We start from the raw sequence: 9,350 nt of genomic DNA on the forward strand, positions 1-9,350 counted from the left end.
ATCCTGGGAATAGGTCACTCCCTGCTCCTGATTGGCTAGGACAACCCTGGGAATTAGTTAAAAACCACAAAATACTTATGCCTTAAAGGAAATTAATGCATGCTGGTTTTCCTTGCATTTTCCTTTCCCTCTATATTTATTTACAACCATCCTTTCACTACAAACAAGGTCATCTTAAAATTACAAAGATACCATCAAACATATGCTTTGAGGGTTTAGCGCTAACCCTGAACAGGCAATCTTTTTATAGGGAAACCCTAAAATTAAAAAAAGATTTTGTCAAGTCCAGAGGCCTTCCCAATGTATTTCCACAGAGCAAGAAGCCTGGTGAATGAGCACCCTGTTATAGTGAGCAATCATTTGGCAGCATAGGTTATTTTAATGGACACATCACTTTAAACGGAGCCTTCACCATCTGTTCTGCCCTCTAATTACAGATGCAAAAAGAACATAATTCACAATTGCATCATAAAAAAGTAAGATATAAGTGATTTAAATGCATGTGTATGTTCTTTATTCAATGCAGCATGCAGCTGTTATGTTGTTTTCATGTTTCAGACACAAATCAGGATGAAAATGGCTCTCCTTTGATAGAGAGAATTCCCTCACACAGAACATTTTGAGTGCGGCAAGCAAGAATTCACTAAAGGCAAAATCTCTACTTTTTTCACATAAAAACCAAGCCTGGACTGTGTAAAAGGAAGGTGGAATTTATACTCCAGTGGATGCACAGGGCTCTGAGAGCCTGTTCACAGCTACTCCCCTGGAGCTGTGAGTGATGCTCCACAAGGCTAATCCATAGGGTAGCCAAACCCTGGAGGGATTAATCCATTGCTATCTGGGGGTCAGAATGCACACATATACCGAGAACTTCTTTTTTCCTTTTTACTCTTTTTTTTTTTTTCTTTTTTTTTTGGTGTTGCAGCAATATCTTTCTCCCCTCATCATCATGCCTGCTTCCCGGTTTGGTTTATTTTAATTCCCTGGTGTACGCAACCTTGTGTTTGACCTGTAACCCAACATTTCAGCCCCCTTGAGCACCTTGCTGCAGGGCAGGAGTCATGGCAAGGCCCTTTTTTCCAGCCCGTTGCACCGGGCTGGGTTTCAGCCTTATAGAAGATTTCACAGTAGCTGCACAGTATATAGCTCAAAAAGAGAAATTGGAGAGTTCCTGCTGAGTAGGAATTCATCCATCAGCAGCAGCAAAAGGCAGGAATATGCAAGCAAATAATCCATTCTTGAACTTAAATGATGCCATAAAATGAAAGAAATGCCAATTATTCTCAAGTGAGTCAAGATAGTTAAAGTGCAACCTTTTATTGGACTAACAAATGGGTTAGAAATGAAGCACACAAGCTTTCAGGATGAAAATGTATTTTCTTCAGGTGTTGGCAGCTTTTAAATTGAGCTATAGTCCAATCCAAGTTTTTCTTAAGGATCAATATGACTCCAGACATTTTATTCTTTCTTCTTTTTTTTAGTCTTTTTGATCCAATAAGTTTTCTTTAAAGATGGCCATTATTTTTTATCTACTTAGAAAAAACTCCAGTTTCAAATGAACAATATTTTATTTTTTCACAGGCCCATAAAATTAGGATGTTTTTCTTTGCAGCTTCAACAGGAAAGCTAGTTTTAACAGAACATTATTCTCTGCCTGGTACTTCTTAAAATAAAAAAAAAAACCCTTCTCATTTCAAGTTGGAGATGCTTCTTTTAGAGCTTTGCTTGTCTTGATACAAGAAGTTAATAATATCTTGATTTAGCTACCCATTTAAATAAGCATCTAACTTTAAACACAGAGCAGTCTTGGATTATTTCAGGAAAACTACTCCGCTCTTAAAGTTAGAAGCATGTTTAAATGTGTATTGTCAATACACGTTGCTATCTCAACTTAGTTGACTCCAAAAGATGTTTCCAACTCCCTTCCATGGCTGTGGAGAATAAACTAAAATCCAGAAGGCCCTAATGGCTTCTATGGCTTTTCTTCCCAGACTGAGCAGAGTGGTCCCACCACAGTCAGGATTTGTTAAATGACAGAGATTATTCTATAGGGTGAATGTGAGGAATATTTCTGTCTCACCATCTGCAACAAAAGGGATTCAAATGTTATCACCTTTCTTTGAAATGTCCTGAACTCTGCAAATTTTAAAGAAATTCCACATGAAGCCTTGAAAAGTATCTTTTTATAGGTAAGGTGAATTTAAAAAAATTAAATTGTGAAATTCCCATTAGCTATTTTTGCCTTTCCATTTGCAGTCAGTTTATGAGGTAGTCAAAATATTTCACCGTTCAAAAACCCCATCAGAAGTAATTTGCTTTTTTCATTTTTTTTTTTTTTAATTTTATCCCCCAAATATTTTCCGTTCCTCACCTGTGTGCTGCAGATGTCAGCTCTGGAAGAACCCACACGTGGTGGGGATCTGGCTGCAGTGGAGGACAGCACACTCCCACTGTCCTGCACAAGGTGTTGGGCCACTCTCCCCATCTGTCATGGTGTTACAACCACTATAGTCAATTCCACTTGATAGCTGAGCATATAATATGAAGTAAAAGAAAATTGGTTAGGTGTGTTGGACCTCAGACAGTTAAGCCTTAAATGTAAGTCAGAAAACTTCAAAATCAATGAGACTTTTTACAAGGCAACAATTCAGGGAAAGAGTTCACAGAGCCAAGACAGCTGTGTACTGGGAAGAATCCTAGCTGCTTCTTTGGAATAAAGCACATACTGGAAATAATGCAATCAAGCAACTCCTTAAAATGAAAAATTACAGTAAAACATCCTTAAAATAACAGAAGGCTCTGCCAGCAGCTCCAGGCTTGGTATTGGTAATATGCAAGATGCTGCGTTTCTTCTGAGTAAGCTATTACTGTCAATTCCCAAGAAAAAAAAAAAGTATTGACCAGTGTTGGACTTTCCCAGTGTCATAATGTTCAGCCAACATAAACAGTTCTGATCGAGTCATTATTTGTCTCCTTTCCAAGACAGTTTTCCAACGTATGCTAATTTGTTTAGAGAAAAGAATTGTATGGAGGAGGATGCCTATTTAAGCTCAGTATCAGTAATTTTCCCCAGGCAAACAGAAGGAAAATCTTCATAGCAGAAACTTGCAATGTTTTAAATAGCTCCTATAGAAACACTGGCTCTGGAAAGAATATCAAAAGGCTATTTTTTTAGGCTGAAACGAGCTGGTTTTGACCTGGGATTGGGATCCCAGCAGGGAGTGGGAGAAAGGAGACACATCTTCATGTTCCTCAGTCTGCTTGTTCATTCTTGGGGGAATCTGTCACACCCCTAGGGATGCTCTGATCCCAGCCAGCTGGAACAGTCTTACCACAAGTCCTGCCAGCCCTGACTGTGAGAATGTCCTGAGCCTTTTTCAGCCATGCTCTCAGCCCTCCACTTTTCACAGGGCAAGGAAAAGGTGGCACAGACCCAGCTCTGCTAGTTTTATATTGCACAAAGACACCTCTGTGAGAGAGGACTCTTGTTTTGGCTGCTTGGGACCATTTTACTCTGCTTGAACGAGGGGGTCTGCCCAAGTTCTTCAATTTTGCTACTGAAAATTTCTTAAACTGTTGAAAAATAACACAATAATAGCATTTGGAGAGCAAGGCGAGAAGAAGGGGGAAGGCAAGTAAACCCTTCTTATCCTGGCTATGATTTAGAGCCTAGGATCTCTCTGCACATTAGGCAGCACATCCCCACAGGGGTTGTAGAGACAAGTTAGGTGAGGATGAAAGGAAGATCATATCACCAACTTTCTGTACACGCTTCTGTGCAGATCAGATAATCCTGTCATGCTAAAGGATTGCCCCTTCCAAGGGGCTGGCTCCACTTTTATGGGGGGAAATGTGCACCCAGTGAGGCAGGGATCTCTGCACAGCCCCACAACGTGACTGGAGAGGTGCATTAATGCCCCCTAAATGACTCAGTGCCTCCCCCGCCTCACAGACATAATCTTTACTCTGCTCTAATTCCAGCACCTACTTGGCCCTCGGCCCAGTGAAAGGCTCAACCTCTTTGCAGACCTCAGACACACATTTACATACACTGCAGCATGTCTGTGTACGTTAGAGGACCTGCTGTATAATTTTAGTGCCTTTCCTTTCAGTGAGGTCGTGGAACTATGGGCACCCTGGGAAAAAAATGAAATGCTAAGTATAAGGAGATGGAGTCAGATTTTTAAAGATACTTACATAGGTGCCAGCTGGTTTTCTAAGCTGCTTTAGCCCCTAATTTCAGCTGACTTCAAACAGCTTTGAAAATCAGACTTTAGTAGCCTGAGTTGATTTTGCTGACTGTGAAATAAATCTCAATTGATTTCTGGAAGTGTGAGTGAGCAAAGAACACCCTCAGCAGCCTTTGACTTTAGATGATGCTCAGTGCCCCAGAAATTAGGTCACTCAGTGCTCAGGAGGATCACCGAAAAATGCAGGCACAGACAGAAGTGGGTAGTGTTTGCTGGGGTGACTTGGGAAAGCAAGAAGTTAGTCCCTGGCCAAATTGGCCAGGACTGTTCCCAGGGGACAGGTTCTGTCCCATCAGAGTCAATTGGACTTTTTCACTGGCTCCTTGGGGTTAGCAATTTTGCCCAGGACTGCTTTTGCTGCCAGAAATTGTCAAATCCACTGGGCATTCTTTTTTTCTTTCTATTGAAATGCATAACACAGTGATGGGGTGCTCAGTTATAACATTTGCAGAGGACAAAGCTGGGGCCAAAAAAGCCTCTTTTCCTGCCTATCCCTCATATCTTACAGAACTGAATTTATTTTTCAAATACAAGATCTCTCATCTTCTGTTTAGTTTCCAAGTCTTAAGGGCTGATAGAACTCAAAACAGCCCGGGAGAACTCTCTGTCTTTATTTTCTTAGATTTGCCGACAACTTATTAAACAGACACAAACCCCTCTCTTTAGGCAGACAAGGCAGCCTTTCAAGTCAGTCCAAGATCACAGGTCAATGAAAAGCCAAGAAACAAACTCAACTAGGCAACAAGGCCTGAAAAACTAAAAAATATTGTTACCTCAGAAAATGGAGGCAATCATAGTCAGGAGGGACCTTTTCTTGAGGCTTTCTTTCCACATGTTTCTGTACAAAAACCAGCTACAGGTGCTCCTAGGTTTTGACATTTTGCACTGGGGAGATGCCTAGATCAGATTGAGCCAGTCTGACTTAAACACCGAAAGCAATCCAGCATAGATCATAGACCAGATTATTTTGTTTCTCCACAGCCCTCACGTCCCAGGTCTAACATTTATTTTTCTTCCAAGTGTAGAATTCCCCTTAATACATTTTTAATTAGCTCATTCATCCTCTGTGGTGTCGTTACCACCAGTCCACCGCAGAGAAGGAAAGGGAAGGGTCAAGCTGGACAAATATGAATGACTTGGGATGTTCTGCTCATTGTTGGAGGAGTGAGTCACTGTACAGGAGGACACAGACACATCCAAAGGGGCATTCCACAGCCAGGGAGCTTAATTCCAGACAGAATATCCTAATCAGTTGAACTTGGCTATGGCCTACCAAGTTCAAATGTGAGCAGAACTCTCCCCATTCCTAAATTTCCCCCATTGCTGTCTGCAGTGGTAAAGATACTGCTATTTAAAAACTGACTCCAACAAATGTTTTGATTCTATCTACATTTCCAGGTGAAATACTTATGGTTCTGGTTACAAGACAACAAAGGAACTAATGAATGGCCATTTTGCAAGGCAATTGCTTGCAGACACATTCTCACAAGTTTTCTCCAGGAAATTGCCACAGAAAATTCAAGCCTTCTGCCTGGCGTAGATCTTGTGGGAGTATTTAATTTTTTAAGAGGTGGTGGGGTTTTAATTCATACATTTTTCAGTTTCTTTCCAAGCTTTTCAGGCCATTTCCAGCTATCCCACGAGAAAGAGAAGAAAGCCACCATAACAAAGCAGGGGAAAATTACAGCCCACCTCGTTGCTGGGGAAGAGGTACCAAGGCTTGGGTTTCATCTCTCCTCCCTTTGCCCTCTTCTACCTCTGGCCTGTCCCCACCCCCAGGGGAAGGAAGGTGGTTCTAGCTGCTCGAGGTAATAAAGTAAGGCCTGGGAGGAAATGTTGTCTTTTGGGAAAAGGCAAAATTGTGTGACTGCATTAAAGTCAACACTATTTATCTTCACCTCTTGTCCTAGGGGACAACAAAGGGACACAACTGTTAGACCCAACCCCTCTGTGCAGCTGCAATGCAAAGAGGGCAGGGACTGGTACTTTCAAGTGTCAGACCTTTTGTGACCAACTACTAGTTTATGAGGCTGATGTCAAGCATCTCACTCAATGAAGTCTTTGTCCTAGGTGTATAGGGCAGGACAGTGGAAAAACTACCCTGTCTTATATCCCAGGCTCATCCATCTTCTGCTCACCCGGTTGCTCCATTTTTATTTTTTTTTTTAGGCTACCCGTTGCATTGCTAGGAAGGATTCCCCCCTCCCGGGTTAATGTACTGGAAAATTGCTCTGCATGTTTATGTGGAGGTCCCTTCCAACTGAAAGAGAAAAGGAAAGAGGAAAAAAAGACCATTTGGAAAGAAGAATATTTTTCCCACTGAACTCACAGGGCAGACCCCAGCTTGTGGGTTCTGACCCTGATTAAGAGAATTTCAATGACCTGCTAGGAGGTTTATTGTGAAGTTTGGCAGAATGCACTTCCGAATGAAATTTTTTATTATTTATAATCACAAAGGTGGATTTGAATGGTCTACATTCCTCTCCTTCATCCGTCTACCCACTTCAAGACCCCATCTTTAAACTACCACAGATCATCCAGATCCCGTTTGCTTCAGCTCTCCTCCAGCTCCTGGACCTCAGCCAGGTTCTCCGTTTTGAACCAGTCCCTGTTGTGTTTTCTTGGGTTTTCTTCCTCTTTCATACATTTAAAACTGGGTTACACAATACAAATTTAACTGTTGCTGACTTTGGGCTCAAGGATAGGGCAGCACCAGTGACAGCATGATATGAGATAACTTGTAGCTGCTGCTGGATAAAAATAGACAAAATACACTCCTACAAACAAAAAGTTTCCAGGGTTGAGGCTTTTTTTAGACAAAATTAAACTTCACGTGGTCTCTGGGGTTTGAGCTAAGGCTAACTTTGGACAGAAGTGAAATACCACAAATGTCACAAACAGTGTCTGTAAACAAGCTAAAAATCAACATTCCTATTTTCCCAGGTCCAGAAATGCAGCCACTTGCTGCATGCTCCTGGATACTCACAGTCATGGACTGAACCTCATAAGTGGCTGGGATGAAGACAGATACTAAAAGGAGCTTCTTAATGCACTGAAAATGTTCAGTGCCCATTGTTAGGCCAGGTGGTTTTCTGTCCCCTTTAAATGAAGCAGTATTTTTTGTCCCTTGTTCAATGACATAAACATAAGAATAAAATCATTTATCTAAATCTGCCTCCCCAAAGCTCCGGTGTGGGGAAAAATATCTACAACTGCTTATTTATCCTTATTTTCCTGCTGCCTAAAAACCAACCTCTTTTTAATTAGTGGAGGGGAAAAAGGAGACTTTTGTTAGTAAAAGGCCTGTAGAACACCTTCCTCTGGTTCCACACAGTTGGAGGAAGGTCTTTGCAGCTCTGGGATTATAGTTCATAAAGTGATGTCATTTCTGGTTATCGATTCCCCAAAGAGAAATTCAAACACAGCTGTGAGGGGGCATTAAGTCCTCCAGTACACAATAAGGAATTTCCATACATGTGTTATTTTGGTCATGAAATCTACCACAGAAGTTCAAGCGAGGCCCTATCCTTTCTGTCATCTTCTGGTTACATCTTAGCATTTGCTTTTTTCATTACTAAATAAAGATGCAGGCAGGGACCAGGGGCTTGCTGCAGATGTTTATGACTGACAAGTGTGCTCAGATCAGAGGATGGACCGAGCCTCACCTCCCAGAGCAAGGCTTCCATCCTTCCTACTCTCCTTTTTAGGAACCAAGTGACGTCCAACACCTCATGACCCCAAACCGTTGGCATGGCTGACCTGTTTATTTGGGTTAGAGCATGAAAGAATTTTGGCAAAACTGACAAACCAGGCTCAGATAAGGGGAAACCTTCAAGTCAAACACAAACATTAATATGAACACCCCTAATCTCCTGGTTTGTCCCCTTCCCTAGGCAAAGGTCAGGAGCATTTGGTCCCCACAGACCCTTAACAAGCAGATGTTACTGTAACATGCCCAGGGAATCAAGCATAAATACGACCCCTGACCCCGGTTGTCAGCTGATCCGCTGAGACTCTTAGAAATATACTCTTAACTTTTATAAATTCCCACTTTTTCCCACCGTCCCACTCCATTCTTTCCCTCTGCTCTCCCTTGTGTCTCCCAGAGCCGGGGCTGCCGAGCGGCGCTTGCACAGTTGCTCGTGGCCTGACCCCTCTCTTCACCCGGGTCAAAGGCCTGGGACCCAGGGCAGGGCTCTTTTCTTGCCAAAGGCCAGCTGATGAATCATTCCCAACTTGAAGGGAACAGAGGAGAGGGGAGGGGTTTGTCTCTCAAAAGGCCCTCGAACAACTGTGGCCTATATATCAGCATTTACACTATTCTGACACTCTCAAAAATTCACTTTCCTTTCTGGCAATGGCAACAAAAAAGTGAAGGGGGAAGGGATGGAGGGGCTGAGAGGCGCTCCCTGGGCAGCCTGGTCCTGACGGCAGGAAAGGGGTCTCCCTTTGTCTGAAGGGGAATGCTAACATGAGCATCCCTCATTTCAAAAAATGCTCCTGTTAAATAGAAAAAAAAGTGGGAGGAAGGAAAAGGGGCTTTCCAAGGAAAGTTTTGCCAAGCTGCACTAGACAGACCAGGCCCTGTCAGACAGGGCAGCTTTGTCCAGAGGTGGGAGCTGCCAGTGTTTCTCAGTACTCAAGGGAAAGCCCCTTCCCCTTCCTCTCCAGCCTCATGTGGGGTTCAATCTTTCCCCTGTAACATCCAACCTCTCTTCCTGCCAGATGATCCACCGCAGACCTGCAGGCCTCATCTGCGCAGAAACCTTCCAGCTCTGGACTGTGTCACACCGTCTACCTCAGAGGGACTCTCATGCTAAATGAGCTGCAGGGATCACAAAAACCAAACCCAGACACCTTCCAGCTCCACCGAGACGTTGCTTGGCTTTTCCAGAGTATCCACCCTGGCGTGTGTGACTCAGGCCCAGGAGCATCTGGAGAACGCGGGCGGAGGGATGCAGAGGGCTCCCGAGCTGATGTTTATTTTTGTTTGGTTCCCTTCACCTTCTATAAAATGGCAGAGGCATTTTTGGCCTCACACTAGGCTTTGATTTGAAGAGGAGATTTCCCGGTGTGGTTCACATTCCCTCTTGGACGCTG

The sequence above is a fragment of the Melospiza melodia genome, chromosome 15, assembly GCF_035770615.1.
Source record: "Melospiza melodia melodia isolate bMelMel2 chromosome 15, bMelMel2.pri, whole genome shotgun sequence".
NCBI classification, from domain to species: Eukaryota; Metazoa; Chordata; class Aves; order Passeriformes; family Passerellidae; genus Melospiza; species Melospiza melodia.